The sequence below is a fragment of the Oncorhynchus masou genome, chromosome 29, assembly GCF_036934945.1.
Source record: "Oncorhynchus masou masou isolate Uvic2021 chromosome 29, UVic_Omas_1.1, whole genome shotgun sequence".
In the NCBI taxonomy this organism is placed as follows: Eukaryota; Metazoa; Chordata; class Actinopteri; order Salmoniformes; family Salmonidae; genus Oncorhynchus; species Oncorhynchus masou.
In genome coordinates this window covers 91707157-91723996 of record NC_088240.1, presented here as the reverse complement: position 1 = coordinate 91723996, position 16840 = coordinate 91707157, and the positions used below count along the sequence as shown (strand labels likewise).

At 45.4% G+C, this 16840-nt stretch overlaps 1 protein-coding gene across 2 annotated transcripts in view; it reads right to left on the bottom strand.

Annotated features, from left to right (window-relative positions):
- Positions 1 to 16840, bottom strand: part of LOC135520979 (exostosin-1a-like) — a 137656-nt gene that overhangs the window by 15669 nt on the left and 105147 nt on the right. The window lies entirely within an intron of this gene.

Here is a 16840-nt window from a genome sequence, read left to right as displayed (position 1 = left end):
GGTGCTGGGAGTGACCTGGACACAGTGTTGAGATGTGAGTTAGTCTACCTGGACACAGTGTTGAGATGTGAGTTAGTCTACCTGGGCACAGTGTTGAGATGTGAGTTAGTCTACCTGGACACAGTGTTGAGATGTGAGTTAGTCTACCTGGGCACAGTGTTGAGATGTGAGTTAGTCTACCTGGGCACAGTGTTGAGGTGTGAGTTAGTTAGTCTACCTGGACACAGTGTTGAGGTGTGAGTTAGTTAGTCTACCTGGACACAGTGTTGAGATGTGAGTTAGTCTACCTGGACACAGTGTTGAGATGTGAGTTAGTCTACCTGGACACAGTGTTGAGATGTGAGTTAGTCTACCTGGGCACAGTGTTGTGATGTGAGTTAGTCTACCTGGACACAGTGTTGAGATGTGAGATAGTTAGTCTACCTGGACACAGTGTTGAGATGTGAGTTAGTCTACCTGGACACAGTGTTGAGATGTGAGTTAGTCTACCTGGACACAGTGTTGAGGTGTGAGTTAGTCTACCTGGACACAGTGTTGAGATGTGAGTTAGTCTACCTGGACACAGTGTTGAGATGTGAGTTAGTCTACCTGGACACAGTGTTGAGATGTGAGTTAGTCTACCTGGACACAGTGTTGAGGTGTGAGTTAGTCTACCTGGACACAGTGTTGAGGTGTGAGTTAGTTAGTCTACCTGGACACAGTGTTGAGATGTGAGTTAGTCTACCTGGACACAGTGTTGAGGTGTGAGTTAGTTAGTCTACCTGGACACAGTGTTGAGGTGTGAGTTAGTCTACCTGGGCACAGTGTTGAGATGTGAGTTAGTCTACCTGGACACAGTGTTGAGATGTGAGTTAGTTAGTCTACCTGGACACAGTGCTGAGGTGAGTTAGTCTACCTGGACACAGTGTTGAGATGTGAGTTAGTCTACCTGGACACAGTGTTGAGATGTGAGTTAGTCTACCTGGACACAGTGTTGAGATGTGAGTTAGTCTACCTGGACACAGTGTTGAGATGTGAGTTAGTCTACCTGGACACAGTGTTGAGGTGTGAGTTAGTTAGTCTACCTGGACACAGTGTTGAGGTGTGAGTTAGTCTACCTGGGCACAGTGTTGAGATGTGAGATAGTCTACCTGGGCACAGTGTTGAGATGTGAGATAGTCTACCTGGGCACAATGTTGAGATGTGAGATAGTCTACCTGGACACAGTGTTGAGGTGTGAGTTAGTCTACCTGGACACAGTGTTGAGATGTGAGATAGTCTACCTGGGCACAATGTTGAGATGTGAGATAGTCTACCTGGACACAGTGTTGAGGTGTGAGTTAGTCTACCTGGGCACAGTGTTGAGATGTGAGATAGTCTACCTGGACACAGTGTTGAGGTGTGAGTTAGTCTACCTGGACACAGTGTTGAGGTGTGAGTTAGTCTACCTGGACACAGTGTTGAGATGTGAGTTAGTCTACCTGGACACAGTGTTGAGATGTGAGATAGTTAGTCTACCTGGACACAGTGTTGAGGTGTGAGTTAGTTAATCTACCTGGACACAGTGTTGAGATGTGAGTTAGTTAGTCTACCTGGGCACAGTGTTGAGATGTGAGTTAGTCTACCTGGGCACAGTGTTGAGGTGTGAGTTAGTCTACCTGGGCACAGTGTTGAGATGTGAGTTAGTTAGTCTACCTGGGCACAGTGTTGAGATGTGAGTTAGTCTACCTGGGCACAGTGTTGAGATGTGAGTTAGTTAGTCTACCTGGGCACAGTGTTGAGATGTGAGTTAGTCTACCTGGGCACAGTGTTGTGATGTGAGTTAGTCTACCTGGACACAGTGTTGAGGTGTGAGATAGTTAGTCTACCTGGGCACAGTGTTGAGGTGTGAGTTAGTTAGTCTACCTGGACACAGTGTTGAGATGTGAGTTAGTCTACCTGGACACAGTGTTGAGGTGTGAGATAGTTAGTCTACCTGGGCACAGTGTTGAGGTGTGAGTTAGTTAGTCTACCTGGACACAGTGTTGAGATGTGAGTTAGTCTACCTGGGCACAATGTTGAGGTGTGAGATAGTTAGTCTACCTGGGCACAGTGTTGAGGTGTGAGTTAGTTAGTCTACCTGGGCACAGTGTTGAGGTGTGAGATAGTTAGTCTACCTGGGCACAGTGTTGAGGTGTGAGTTAGTTAGTCTACCTGGACACAGTGTTGAGATGTGAGTTAGTCTACCTGGGCACAGTGTTGTGATGTGAGTTAGTCTACCTGGACACAGTGTTGAGATGTGAGTTAGTCTACCTGGACACAGTGTTGAGATGTGAGTTAGTTAATCTACCTGGACACAGTGTTGAGGTGTGAGATAGTTAGTCTACCTGGACACAGTGTTGAGATGTGAGTTAGTTAGTCTACCTGGACACAGTGCTGAGATGTGAGTTAGTCTACCTGGACACAGTGTTGAGGTGTGAGATAGTTAGTCTACCTGGACACAGTGTTGAGGTGAGTTAGTCTACCTGGACACAGTGTTGAGATGTGAGTTAGTTAGTCTACCTGGACACAGTGTTGAGGTGAGTTAGTCTACCTGGACACAGTGTTGAGGTGTGAGATAGTTAGTCTACCTGGACACAGTGTTGAGATAGTTAGTCTACCTGGACACAGTGTTGAGGTGTGAGATAGTTAGTCTACCTGGACACAGTGTTGAGGTGAGTTAGTCTACCTGGACACAGTGTTGAGGTGTGAGTTAGTCTACCTGGACACAGTGTTGAGGTGAGTTAGTCTACCTGGACACAGTGTTGAGAGGTGAGTTAGTCTACCTGGACACAGTGTTGAGATGTGCGTTAGTCTACCTGGACACAGTGTTGAGATGTGAGTTAGTCTACCTGGACACAGTGTTGAGGTGTGAGATAGTTAGTCTACCTGGACACAGTGTTGAGATGTGAGTTAGTTAGTCTACCTGGACACAGTGTTGAGGTGTGAGATAGTTAGTCTACCTGGACACAGTGTTGAGGTGAGTTAGTCTACCTGGACACAGTGTTGAGGTGAGTTAGTCTACCTGGACACAGTGTTGAGGTGAGTTAGTCTACCTGGACACAGTGTTGAGATGTGAGTTAGTCTACCTGGACACAGTGTTGAGATGTGCGTTAGTCTACCTGGACACAGTGTTGAGATGTGAGTTAGTCTACCTGGACACAGTGTTGAGGTGTGAGATAGTTAGTCTACCTGGACACAGTGTTGAGGTGTGAGATAGTTAGTCTACCTGGACACAGTGTTGAGGTGAGTTAGTCTACCTGGACACAGTGTTGAGATGTGAGTTAGTTAGTCTACCTGGACACAGTGTTGAGGTGAGTTAGTCTACCTGGACACAGTGTTGAGGTGTGAGATAGTTAGTCTACCTGGACACAGTGTTGAGATAGTTAGTCTACCTGGACACAGTGTTGAGGTGTGAGATAGTTAGTCTACCTGGACACAGTGTTGAGGTGAGTTAGTCTACCTGGACACAGTGTTGAGGTGAGTTAGTCTACCTGGACACAGTGTTGAGGTGAGTTAGTCTACCTGGACACAGTGTTGACACAGTGTGAGATTTAGTCTACCTGGACACAGTGTTGAGATGTGAGTTAGTCTACCTGGACACAGTGTTGAGGTGTGAGATAGTTAGTCTACCTGGACACAGTGTTGAGATGTGAGTTAGTTAATCTACCTGGACACAGTGTTGAGGTGTGAGATAGTTAGTCTACCTGGACACAGTGTTGAGATGTGAGATAGTTAGTCTACCTGGACACAGTGTTGAGGTGTGAGATAGTTAGTCTACCTGGACACAGTGTTGAGGTGTGAGTTAGTTAGTCTACCTGGACACAGTGTTGAGATGTGAGTTAGTCTACCTGGACAGTGTTGAGAGTGTTGAGATGTGAGTTAGTTAGTCTACCTGGACACAGTGTTGAGATGTGAGTTAGTTAGTCTACCTGGACACAGTGTTGAGGTGTGAGTTAGTTAGTCTACCTGGACACAGTGTTGAGGTGTGAGTTAGTTAGTCTGGACACTGAGATGTGAGTTAGTCACCTGGGCACAGTGTTGAGATGTGAGTTAGTCTACCTGGACACAGTGTTGAGGTGTGAGTTAGTTAGTCTACCTGGACACAGTGTTGAGGTGTGAGTTAGTTAGTCTACCTGGACACAGTGTTGAGATGTGAGTTAGTTAGTCTACCTGGGCACAGTGTTGAGATGTGAGTTAGTTAATCTACCTGGACACAGTGTTGAGATGTGAGTTAGTCTACCTGGACACAGTGTTGAGGTGTGAGTTAGTTAGTCTACCTGGACACAGTGTTGAGATGTGAGTTAGTCTACCTGGATACAGTGTTGAGATGTGAGTTAGTTAGTCTACCTGGACACAGTGCTGAGATGTGAGTTAGTCTATCTGGACACAGTGTTGAGGTGTGTGTTAGTCTACCTGGACACAGTGTTGAGATGTGAGTTAGTCTACCTGGACACAGTGTTGAGATGTGAGTTAGTCTACCTGGACACAGTGTTGAGATGTGAGTTAGTCTACCTGGACACAGTGTTGAGATGTGAGTTAGTTAATCTACCTGGACACAGTGTTGAGATGTGAGTTAGTCTACCTGGACACAGTGTTGAGGTGTGAGATAGTTAGTCTACCTGGACACAGTGTTGAGATGTGAGTTAGTTAATCTACCTGGACACAGTGTTGAGGTGTGAGATAGTTAGTCTACCTGGACACAGTGTTGAGATGTGAGTTAGTTAATCTACCTGGACACAGTGTTGAGGTGTGAGATAGTTAGTCTACCTGGACACAGTGTTGAGATGTGAGTTAGTTAGTCTACCTGGACACAGTGTTGAGATGTGAGTTAGTTAGTCTACCTGGACACAGTGTTGAGATGTAGTTAGTCTACCTGGACACAGTGTTGAGATGTGAGTTAGTTAGTCTACCTGGACACAGTGTTGAGGTGTGAGTTAGTTAGTCTACCTGGACACAGTGTTGAGGTGTGAGTTAGTTAGTCTACCTGGACACAGTGTTGAGATGTGAGTTAGTTAGTCTACCTGGGCACAGTGTTGAGATGTGAGTTAGTTAGTCTACCTGGGCACAGTGTTGAGATGTGAGTTAGTCTACCTGGGCACAGTGTTGAGGTGTGAGTTAGTTAGTCTACCTGGGCACAGTGTTGAGATGTGAGTTAGTCTACCTGGACACAGTGTTGAGATGTGAGTTAGTTAGTCTACCTGGACACAGTGTTGAGATGTGAGTTAGTTAGTCTACCTGGACACAGTGTTGAGGTGTGAGTTAGTTAGTCTACCTGGACACAGTGTTGAGGTGTGAGTTAGTTAGTCTACCTGGACACAGTGTTGAGATGTGTCTACCTGGACACAGTGTTGAGATGTGAGTTAGTCTACCTGGACACAGTGTTGAGGTGAGTTAGTTAGTCTACCTGGACACAGTGTTGAGGTGTGAGTTAGTTAGTCTACCTGGACACAGTGTTGAGATGTGAGTTAGTTAGTCTACCTGGGCACAGTGTTGAGATGTGAGTTAGTTAATCTACCTGGACACAGTGTTGAGATGTGAGTTAGTCTACCTGGACACAGTGTTGAGGTGTGAGTTAGTTAGTCTACCTGGACACAGTGTTGAGATGTGAGTTAGTCTACCTGGGCACAGTGTTGAGATGTGAGTTAGTTAATCTACCTGGACACAGTGTTGAGGTGTGAGATAGTTAGTCTACCTGGACACAGTGTTGAGATGTGAGTTAGTTAGTCTACCTGGGCACAGTGTTGAGATGTGAGTTAGTCTACCTGGGCACAGTGTTGAGATGTGAGTTAGTTAGTCTACCTGGACACAGTGTTGAGGTGTGAGATAGTTAGTCTACCTGGACACAGAGTTGAGATGTGAGTTAGTTAATCTACCTGGACACAGTGTTGAGGTGTGAGATAGTTAGTCTACCTGGACACAGTGTTGAGATGTGAGATAGTTAGTCTACCTGGACACAGTGTTGAGGTGTGAGATAGTTAGTCTACCTGGACACAGTGTTGAGGTGTGAGTTAGTTAGTCTACCTGGGCACAGTGTTGAGATGTGAGTTAGTCTACCTGGACACAGTGTTGAGATGTGAGTTAGTTAGTCTACCTGGACACAGTGTTGAGATGTGAGTTAGTTAGTCTACCTGGACACAGTGTTGAGGTGTGAGTTAGTTAGTCTACCTGGACACAGTGTTGAGGTGTGAGTTAGTTAGTCTACCTGGACACAGTGTTGAGATGTGAGTTAGTCTACCTGGGCACAGTGTAGAGATGTGAGTTAGTCTACCTGGACACAGTGTTGAGGTGTGAGTTAGTTAGTCTACCTGGACACAGTGTTGAGGTGTGAGTTAGTTAGTCTACCTGGACACAGTGTTGAGATGTGAGTTAGTTAGTCTACCTGGGCACAGTGTTGAGATGTGAGTTAGTTAATCTACCTGGACACAGTGTTGAGATGTGAGTTAGTCTACCTGGACACAGTGTTGAGGTGTGAGTTAGTTAGTCTACCTGGACACAGTGTTGAGATGTGAGTTAGTCTACCTGGGCACAGTGTTGAGATGTGAGTTAGTTAGTCTACCTGGACACAGTGCTGAGATGTGAGTTAGTCTATCTGGACACAGTGTTGAGGTGTGTGTTAGTCTACCTGGACACAGTGTTGAGATGTGAGTTAGTCTACCTGGACACAGTGTTGAGATGTGAGTTAGTCTACCTGGACACAGTGTTGAGATGTGAGTTAGTCTACCTGGACACAGTGTTGAGATGTGAGTTAGTCTACCTGGACACAGTGTTGAGATGTGAGTTAGTTAATCTACCTGGACACAGTGTTGAGATGTGAGTTAGTCTACCTGGACACAGTGTTGAGATGTGAGTTAGTCTACCTGGACACAGTGTTGAGGTGTGAGATAGTTAGTCTACCTGGACACAGTGTTGAGATGTGAGTTAGTTAATCTAACTGGACACAGTGTTGAGGTGTGAGATAGTTAGTCTACCTGGACACAGTGTTGAGATGTGAGTTAGTTAATCTACCTGGACACAGTGTTGAGGTGTGAGATAGTTAGTCTACCTGGACACAGTGTTGAGATGTGAGTTAGTTAGTCTACCTGGGCACAGTGTTGAGATGTGAGTTAGTCTACCTGGGCACAGTGTTGAGATGTGAGTTAGTTAGTCTACCTGGACACAGTGTTGAGGTGTGAGATAGTTAGTCTACCTGGACACAGAGTTGAGGTGTGAGTTAGTTAGTCTACCTGGACACAGTGTTGAGGTGTGAGATAGTTAGTCTACCTGGACACAGAGTTGAGGTGTGAGTTAGTTAATCTACCTGGACACAGTGTTGAGGTGTGAGATAGTTAGTCTACCTGGACACAGTGTTGAGATGTGAGTTAGTTAATCTACCTGGACACAGTGTTGAGGTGTGAGATAGTTAGTCTACCTGGACACAGTGTTGAGATGTGAGTTAGTTAGTCTACCTGGGCACAGTGTTGAGATGTGAGTTAGTCTACCTGGGCACAGTGTTGAGATGTGAGTTAGTTAGTCTACCTGGACACAGTGTTGAGGTGTGAGATAGTTAGTCTACCTGGACACAGTGTTGAGGTGTGAGTTAGTCTACCTGGACACAGTGTTGAGGTGTGAGTTAGTTAGTCTACCTGGACACAGTGTTGAGGTGTGAGATAGTTAGTCTACCTGGACACAGTGTTGAGGTGTGAGTTAGTTAGTCTACCTGGACACAGTGTTGAGGTGTGAGATAGTTAGTCTACCTGGACACAGTGTTGAGGTGTGAGATAGTTAGTCTACCTGGACACAGTGTTGAGATGTGAGTTAGTTAGTCTACCTGGACACAGTGTTGAGGTGTGAGTTAGTTAGTCTACCTGGACACAGTGTTGAGGTGTGAGTTAGTTAGTCTACCTGGACACAGTGTTGAGGTGTGAGTTAGTTAGTCTACCTGGACACAGTGTTGAGATGTGAGTTAGTCTACCTGGGCACAGTGTTGAGGTGTGAGTTAGTTAGTCTACCTGGACACAGTGTTGAGGTGTGAGTTAGTTAGTCTACCTGGACACAGTGTTGAGATGTGAGTTAGTTAGTCTACCTGGGCACAGTGTTGAGATGTGAGTTAGTTAATCTACCTGGACACAGTGTTGAGATGTGAGTTAGTCTACCTGGACACAGTGTTGAGGTGTGAGTTAGTTAGTCTACCTGGACACAGTGTTGAGATGTGAGTTAGTCTACCTGGACACAGTGTTGAGGTGTGAGTTAGTTAGTCTACCTGGACACAGTGTTGAGATGTGAGTTAGTCTACCTGGGCACAGTGTTGAGATGTGAGTTAGTCTACCTGGACACAGTGTTGAGGTGTGAGTTAGTTAGTCTACCTGGACACAGTGTTGAGATGTGAGTTAGTTAGTCTACCTGGACACAGTGCTGAGATGTGAGTTAGTCTATCTGGACACAGTGTTGAGGTGAGTTAGTCTACCTGGACACAGTGTTGAGGTGTGAGTTAGTCTACCTGGACACAGTGTTGAGATGTGAGATAGTTAGTCTACCTGGACACAGTGTTGAGGTGTGAGATAGTTAGTCTACCTGGACACAGTGTTGAGATGTGAGTTAGTTAGTCTACCTGGACACAGTGTTGAGATGTGAGTTAGTTAATCTACCTGGACACAGTGTTGAGGTGTGAGATAGTTAGTCTACCTGGACACAGTGTTGAGATGTGAGTTAGTTAGTCTACCTGGACACAGTGTTGAGGTGTGAGTTAGTTAGTCTACCTGGACACAGTGTTGAGGTGTGAGTTAGTTAGTCTACCTGGACACAGTGTTGAGGTGTGAGATAGTTAGTCTACCTGGACACAGTGTTGAGATGTGAGTTAGTTAGTCTACCTGGACACAGTGTTGAGGTGTGAGTTAGTTAATCTACCTGGACACAGTGTTGAGGTGTGAGTTAGTTAATCTACCTGGACACAGTGTTGAGGTGTGAGATAGTTAATCTACCTGGACACAGTGTTGAGGTGTGAGTTAGTTAATCTACCTGGACACAGTGTTGAGGTGTGAGATAGTTAATCTACCTGGACACAGTGTTGAGGTGTGAGATTGTTAGTCTACCTGGACACAGTGTTGAGATGTGAGTTAGTTAGTCTACCTGGACACAGTGTTGAGGTGAGTTAGTCTACCTGGACACAGTGTTGAGATGTGAGATAGTTAGTCTACCTGGACACAGTGTTGAGATGTGAGTTAGTCTACCTGGACACAGTGTTGAGGTGTGAGATAGTTAGTCTACCTGGACACAGTGTTGAGATGTGAGTTCGTTAATCTACCTGGACACAGTGTTGAGGTGTGAGATAGTTAGTCTACCTGGACACAGTGTTGAGATGTGAGTTAGTTAATCTACCTGGACACAGTGTTGAGGTGTGAGATAGTTAGTCTACCTGGACACAGTGTTGAGGTGTGAGTTAGTTAGTCTACCTGGACACAGTGTTGAGGTGTGAGTTAGTTAGTCTACCTGGACACAGTGTTGAGGTGTGAGATAGTTAGTCTACCTGGACACAGTGTTGAGATGTGAGTTAGTTAATCTACCTGGACACAGTGTTGAGGTGTGAGATAGTTAGTCTACCTGGACACAGTGTTGAGATGTGAGTTAGTTAGTCTACCTGGACACAGTGTTGAGATGTGAGTTAGTTAGTCTACCTGGACACAGTGTTGAGGTGTGAGTTAGTTAGTCTACCTGGACACAGTGTTGAGGTGTGAGTTAGTTAGTCTACCTGGACACAGTGTTGAGGTGTGAGTTAGTTAGTCTACCTGGACACAGTGTTGAGATGTGAGTTAGTCTACCTGGGCACAGTGTAGAGATGTGAGTTAGTCTACCTGGACACAGTGTTGAGGTGTGAGTTAGTTAGTCTACCTGGACACAGTGTTGAGGTGTGAGTTAGTTAGTCTACCTGGACACAGTGTTGAGATGTGAGTTAGTTAGTCTACCTGGGCACAGTGTTGAGATGTGAGTTAGTTAATCTACCTGGACACAGTGTTGAGATGTGAGTTAGTCTACCTGGACACAGTGTTGAGGTGTGAGTTAGTTAGTCTACCTGGACACAGTGTTGAGATGTGAGTTAGTCTACCTGGGCACAGTGTTGAGATGTGAGTTAGTTAGTCTACCTGGACACAGTGCTGAGATGTGAGTTAGTCTATCTGGACACAGTGTTGAGGTGTGTGTTAGTCTACCTGGACACAGTGTTGAGATGTGAGTTAGTCTACCTGGACACAGTGTTGAGATGTGAGTTAGTCTACCTGGACACAGTGTTGAGATGTGAGTTAGTCTACCTGGACACAGTGTTGAGATGTGAGTTAGTCTACCTGGACACAGTGTTGAGATGTGAGTTAGTTAATCTACCTGGACACAGTGTTGAGATGTGAGTTAGTCTACCTGGACACAGTGTTGAGATGTGAGTTAGTCTACCTGGACACAGTGTTGAGGTGTGAGATAGTTAGTCTACCTGGACACAGTGTTGAGATGTGAGTTAGTTAATCTACCTGGACACAGTGTTGAGGTGTGAGATAGTTAGTCTACCTGGACACAGTGTTGAGATGTGAGTTAGTTAATCTACCTGGACACAGTGTTGAGGTGTGAGATAGTTAGTCTACCTGGACACAGTGTTGAGATGTGAGTTAGTTAGTCTACCTGGGCACAGTGTTGAGATGTGAGTTAGTCTACCTGGGCACAGTGTTGAGATGTGAGTTAGTTAGTCTACCTGGACACAGTGTTGAGGTGTGAGATAGTTAGTCTACCTGGACACAGAGTTGAGGTGTGAGTTAGTTAGTCTACCTGGACACAGTGTTGAGGTGTGAGATAGTTAGTCTACCTGGACACAGAGTTGAGGTGTGAGTTAGTTAATCTACCTGGACACAGTGTTGAGGTGTGAGATAGTTAGTCTACCTGGACACAGTGTTGAGATGTGAGTTAGTTAATCTACCTGGACACAGTGTTGAGGTGTGAGATAGTTAGTCTACCTGGACACAGTGTTGAGATGTGAGTTAGTTAGTCTACCTGGGCACAGTGTTGAGATGTGAGTTAGTCTACCTGGGCACAGTGTTGAGATGTGAGTTAGTTAGTCTACCTGGACACAGTGTTGAGGTGTGAGATAGTTAGTCTACCTGGACACAGTGTTGAGGTGTGAGTTAGTCTACCTGGACACAGTGTTGAGGTGTGAGTTAGTTAGTCTACCTGGACACAGTGTTGAGGTGTGAGATAGTTAGTCTACCTGGACACAGTGTTGAGGTGTGAGTTAGTTAGTCTACCTGGACACAGTGTTGAGGTGTGAGATAGTTAGTCTACCTGGACACAGTGTTGAGGTGTGAGATAGTTAGTCTACCTGGACACAGTGTTGAGATGTGAGTTAGTTAGTCTACCTGGACACAGTGTTGAGGTGTGAGTTAGTTAGTCTACCTGGACACAGTGTTGAGGTGTGAGTTAGTTAGTCTACCTGGACACAGTGTTGAGGTGTGAGTTAGTTAGTCTACCTGGACACAGTGTTGAGATGTGAGTTAGTCTACCTGGGCACAGTGTTGAGGTGTGAGTTAGTTAGTCTACCTGGACACAGTGTTGAGGTGTGAGTTAGTTAGTCTACCTGGACACAGTGTTGAGATGTGAGTTAGTTAGTCTACCTGGGCACAGTGTTGAGATGTGAGTTAGTTAATCTACCTGGACACAGTGTTGAGATGTGAGTTAGTCTACCTGGACACAGTGTTGAGGTGTGAGTTAGTTAGTCTACCTGGACACAGTGTTGAGATGTGAGTTAGTCTACCTGGACACAGTGTTGAGGTGTGAGTTAGTTAGTCTACCTGGACACAGTGTTGAGATGTGAGTTAGTCTACCTGGGCACAGTGTTGAGATGTGAGTTAGTCTACCTGGACACAGTGTTGAGGTGTGAGTTAGTTAGTCTACCTGGACACAGTGTTGAGATGTGAGTTAGTTAGTCTACCTGGACACAGTGCTGAGATGTGAGTTAGTCTATCTGGACACAGTGTTGAGGTGAGTTAGTCTACCTGGACACAGTGTTGAGGTGTGAGTTAGTCTACCTGGACACAGTGTTGAGATGTGAGATAGTTAGTCTACCTGGACACAGTGTTGAGGTGTGAGATAGTTAGTCTACCTGGACACAGTGTTGAGATGTGAGTTAGTTAGTCTACCTGGACACAGTGTTGAGATGTGAGTTAGTTAATCTACCTGGACACAGTGTTGAGGTGTGAGATAGTTAGTCTACCTGGACACAGTGTTGAGATGTGAGTTAGTTAGTCTACCTGGACACAGTGTTGAGGTGTGAGTTAGTTAGTCTACCTGGACACAGTGTTGAGGTGTGAGTTAGTTAGTCTACCTGGACACAGTGTTGAGGTGTGAGATAGTTAGTCTACCTGGACACAGTGTTGAGATGTGAGTTAGTTAGTCTACCTGGACACAGTGTTGAGGTGTGAGTTAGTTAATCTACCTGGACACAGTGTTGAGGTGTGAGTTAGTTAATCTACCTGGACACAGTGTTGAGGTGTGAGATAGTTAATCTACCTGGACACAGTGTTGAGGTGTGAGTTAGTTAATCTACCTGGACACAGTGTTGAGGTGTGAGATAGTTAATCTACCTGGACACAGTGTTGAGGTGTGAGATTGTTAGTCTACCTGGACACAGTGTTGAGATGTGAGTTAGTTAGTCTACCTGGACACAGTGTTGAGGTGAGTTAGTCTACCTGGACACAGTGTTGAGATGTGAGATAGTTAGTCTACCTGGACACAGTGTTGAGATGTGAGTTAGTCTACCTGGACACAGTGTTGAGGTGTGAGATAGTTAGTCTACCTGGACACAGTGTTGAGATGTGAGTTCGTTAATCTACCTGGACACAGTGTTGAGGTGTGAGATAGTTAGTCTACCTGGACACAGTGTTGAGGTGTGAGTTAGTTAATCTACCTGGACACAGTGTTGAGGTGTGAGATAGTTAGTCTACCTGGACACAGTGTTGAGGTGTGAGTTAGTTAGTCTACCTGGACACAGTGTTGAGGTGTGAGATAGTTAGTCTACCTGGACACAGTGTTGAGATGTGAGTTAGTTAATCTACCTGGACACAGTGTTGAGGTGTGAGATAGTTAGTCTACCTGGACACAGTGTTGAGATGTGAGTTAGTTAGTCTACCTGGACACAGTGTTGAGATGTGAGTTAGTTAGTCTACCTGGACACAGTGTTGAGGTGTGAGTTAGTTAGTCTACCTGGACACAGTGTTGAGGTGTGAGTTAGTTAGTCTACCTGGACACAGTGTTGAGGTGTGAGTTAGTTAGTCTACCTGGACACAGTGTTGAGATGTGAGTTAGTCTACCTGGGCACAGTGTAGAGATGTGAGTTAGTCTACCTGGACACAGTGTTGAGGTGTGAGTTAGTTAGTCTACCTGGACACAGTGTTGAGGTGTGAGTTAGTTAGTCTACCTGGACACAGTGTTGAGATGTGAGTTAGTTAGTCTACCTGGGCACAGTGTTGAGATGTGAGTTAGTTAATCTACCTGGACACAGTGTTGAGATGTGAGTTAGTCTACCTGGACACAGTGTTGAGGTGTGAGTTAGTTAGTCTACCTGGACACAGTGTTGAGATGTGAGTTAGTCTACCTGGGCACAGTGTTGAGATGTGAGTTAGTTAGTCTACCTGGACACAGTGCTGAGATGTGAGTTAGTCTATCTGGACACAGTGTTGAGGTGTGTGTTAGTCTACCTGGACACAGTGTTGAGATGTGAGTTAGTCTACCTGGACACAGTGTTGAGATGTGAGTTAGTCTACCTGGACACAGTGTTGAGATGTGAGTTAGTCTACCTGGACACAGTGTTGAGATGTGAGTTAGTCTACCTGGACACAGTGTTGAGATGTGAGTTAGTTAATCTACCTGGACACAGTGTTGAGATGTGAGTTAGTCTACCTGGACACAGTGTTGAGATGTGAGTTAGTCTACCTGGACACAGTGTTGAGGTGTGAGATAGTTAGTCTACCTGGACACAGTGTTGAGATGTGAGTTAGTTAATCTACCTGGACACAGTGTTGAGGTGTGAGATAGTTAGTCTACCTGGACACAGTGTTGAGATGTGAGTTAGTTAATCTACCTGGACACAGTGTTGAGGTGTGAGATAGTTAGTCTACCTGGACACAGTGTTGAGATGTGAGTTAGTTAGTCTACCTGGGCACAGTGTTGAGATGTGAGTTAGTCTACCTGGGCACAGTGTTGAGATGTGAGTTAGTTAGTCTACCTGGACACAGTGTTGAGGTGTGAGATAGTTAGTCTACCTGGACACAGAGTTGAGGTGTGAGTTAGTTAGTCTACCTGGACACAGTGTTGAGGTGTGAGATAGTTAGTCTACCTGGACACAGAGTTGAGGTGTGAGTTAGTTAATCTACCTGGACACAGTGTTGAGGTGTGAGATAGTTAGTCTACCTGGACACAGTGTTGAGATGTGAGTTAGTTAATCTACCTGGACACAGTGTTGAGGTGTGAGATAGTTAGTCTACCTGGACACAGTGTTGAGATGTGAGTTAGTTAGTCTACCTGGGCACAGTGTTGAGATGTGAGTTAGTCTACCTGGGCACAGTGTTGAGATGTGAGTTAGTTAGTCTACCTGGACACAGTGTTGAGGTGTGAGATAGTTAGTCTACCTGGACACAGTGTTGAGGTGTGAGTTAGTCTACCTGGACACAGTGTTGAGGTGTGAGTTAGTTAGTCTACCTGGACACAGTGTTGAGGTGTGAGATAGTTAGTCTACCTGGACACAGTGTTGAGGTGTGAGTTAGTTAGTCTACCTGGACACAGTGTTGAGGTGTGAGATAGTTAGTCTACCTGGACACAGTGTTGAGGTGTGAGATAGTTAGTCTACCTGGACACAGTGTTGAGATGTGAGTTAGTTAGTCTACCTGGACACAGTGTTGAGGTGTGAGTTAGTTAGTCTACCTGGACACAGTGTTGAGGTGTGAGTTAGTTAGTCTACCTGGACACAGTGTTGAGGTGTGAGTTAGTTAGTCTACCTGGACACAGTGTTGAGATGTGAGTTAGTCTACCTGGGCACAGTGTTGAGGTGTGAGTTAGTTAGTCTACCTGGACACAGTGTTGAGGTGTGAGTTAGTTAGTCTACCTGGACACAGTGTTGAGATGTGAGTTAGTTAGTCTACCTGGGCACAGTGTTGAGATGTGAGTTAGTTAATCTACCTGGACACAGTGTTGAGATGTGAGTTAGTCTACCTGGACACAGTGTTGAGGTGTGAGTTAGTTAGTCTACCTGGACACAGTGTTGAGATGTGAGTTAGTCTACCTGGACACAGTGTTGAGGTGTGAGTTAGTTAGTCTACCTGGACACAGTGTTGAGATGTGAGTTAGTCTACCTGGGCACAGTGTTGAGATGTGAGTTAGTCTACCTGGACACAGTGTTGAGGTGTGAGTTAGTTAGTCTACCTGGACACAGTGTTGAGATGTGAGTTAGTTAGTCTACCTGGACACAGTGCTGAGATGTGAGTTAGTCTATCTGGACACAGTGTTGAGGTGAGTTAGTCTACCTGGACACAGTGTTGAGGTGTGAGTTAGTCTACCTGGACACAGTGTTGAGATGTGAGATAGTTAGTCTACCTGGACACAGTGTTGAGGTGTGAGATAGTTAGTCTACCTGGACACAGTGTTGAGATGTGAGTTAGTTAGTCTACCTGGACACAGTGTTGAGATGTGAGTTAGTTAATCTACCTGGACACAGTGTTGAGGTGTGAGATAGTTAGTCTACCTGGACACAGTGTTGAGATGTGAGTTAGTTAGTCTACCTGGACACAGTGTTGAGGTGTGAGTTAGTTAGTCTACCTGGACACAGTGTTGAGGTGTGAGTTAGTTAGTCTACCTGGACACAGTGTTGAGGTGTGAGATAGTTAGTCTACCTGGACACAGTGTTGAGATGTGAGTTAGTTAGTCTACCTGGACACAGTGTTGAGGTGTGAGTTAGTTAATCTACCTGGACACAGTGTTGAGGTGTGAGTTAGTTAATCTACCTGGACACAGTGTTGAGGTGTGAGATAGTTAATCTACCTGGACACAGTGTTGAGGTGTGAGTTAGTTAATCTACCTGGACACAGTGTTGAGGTGTGAGATAGTTAATCTACCTGGACACAGTGTTGAGGTGTGAGATTGTTAGTCTACCTGGACACAGTGTTGAGATGTGAGTTAGTTAGTCTACCTGGACACAGTGTTGAGGTGAGTTAGTCTACCTGGACACAGTGTTGAGATGTGAGATAGTTAGTCTACCTGGACACAGTGTTGAGATGTGAGTTAGTCTACCTGGACACAGTGTTGAGGTGTGAGATAGTTAGTCTACCTGGACACAGTGTTGAGATGTGAGTTCGTTAATCTACCTGGACACAGTGTTGAGGTGTGAGATAGTTAGTCTACCTGGACACAGTGTTGAGATGTGAGTTAGTTAATCTACCTGGACACAGTGTTGAGGTGTGAGATAGTTAGTCTACCTGGACACAGTGTTGAGGTGTGTTAGTCTACCTGGACACAGTGTTGAGGTGTGAGTTAGTTAGTCTACCTGGACACAGTGTTGAGGTGTGAGATAGTTAGTCTACCTGGACACAGTGTTGAGATGTGAGTTAGTTAATCTACCTGGACACAGTGTTGAGGTGTGAGATAGTTAGTCTACCTGGACACAGTGTTGAGATGTGAGTTAGTTAGTCTACCTGGACACAGTGTTGAGATGTGAGTTAGTTAGTCTACCTGGACACAGTGTTGAGGTGTGAGTTAGTTAGTCTACCTGGACCCAGTGTTGAGGTGTGAGTTAGTTAGTCTACCTGGACACAGTGTTGAGATGTGAGATAGTTAGTCTACCTGG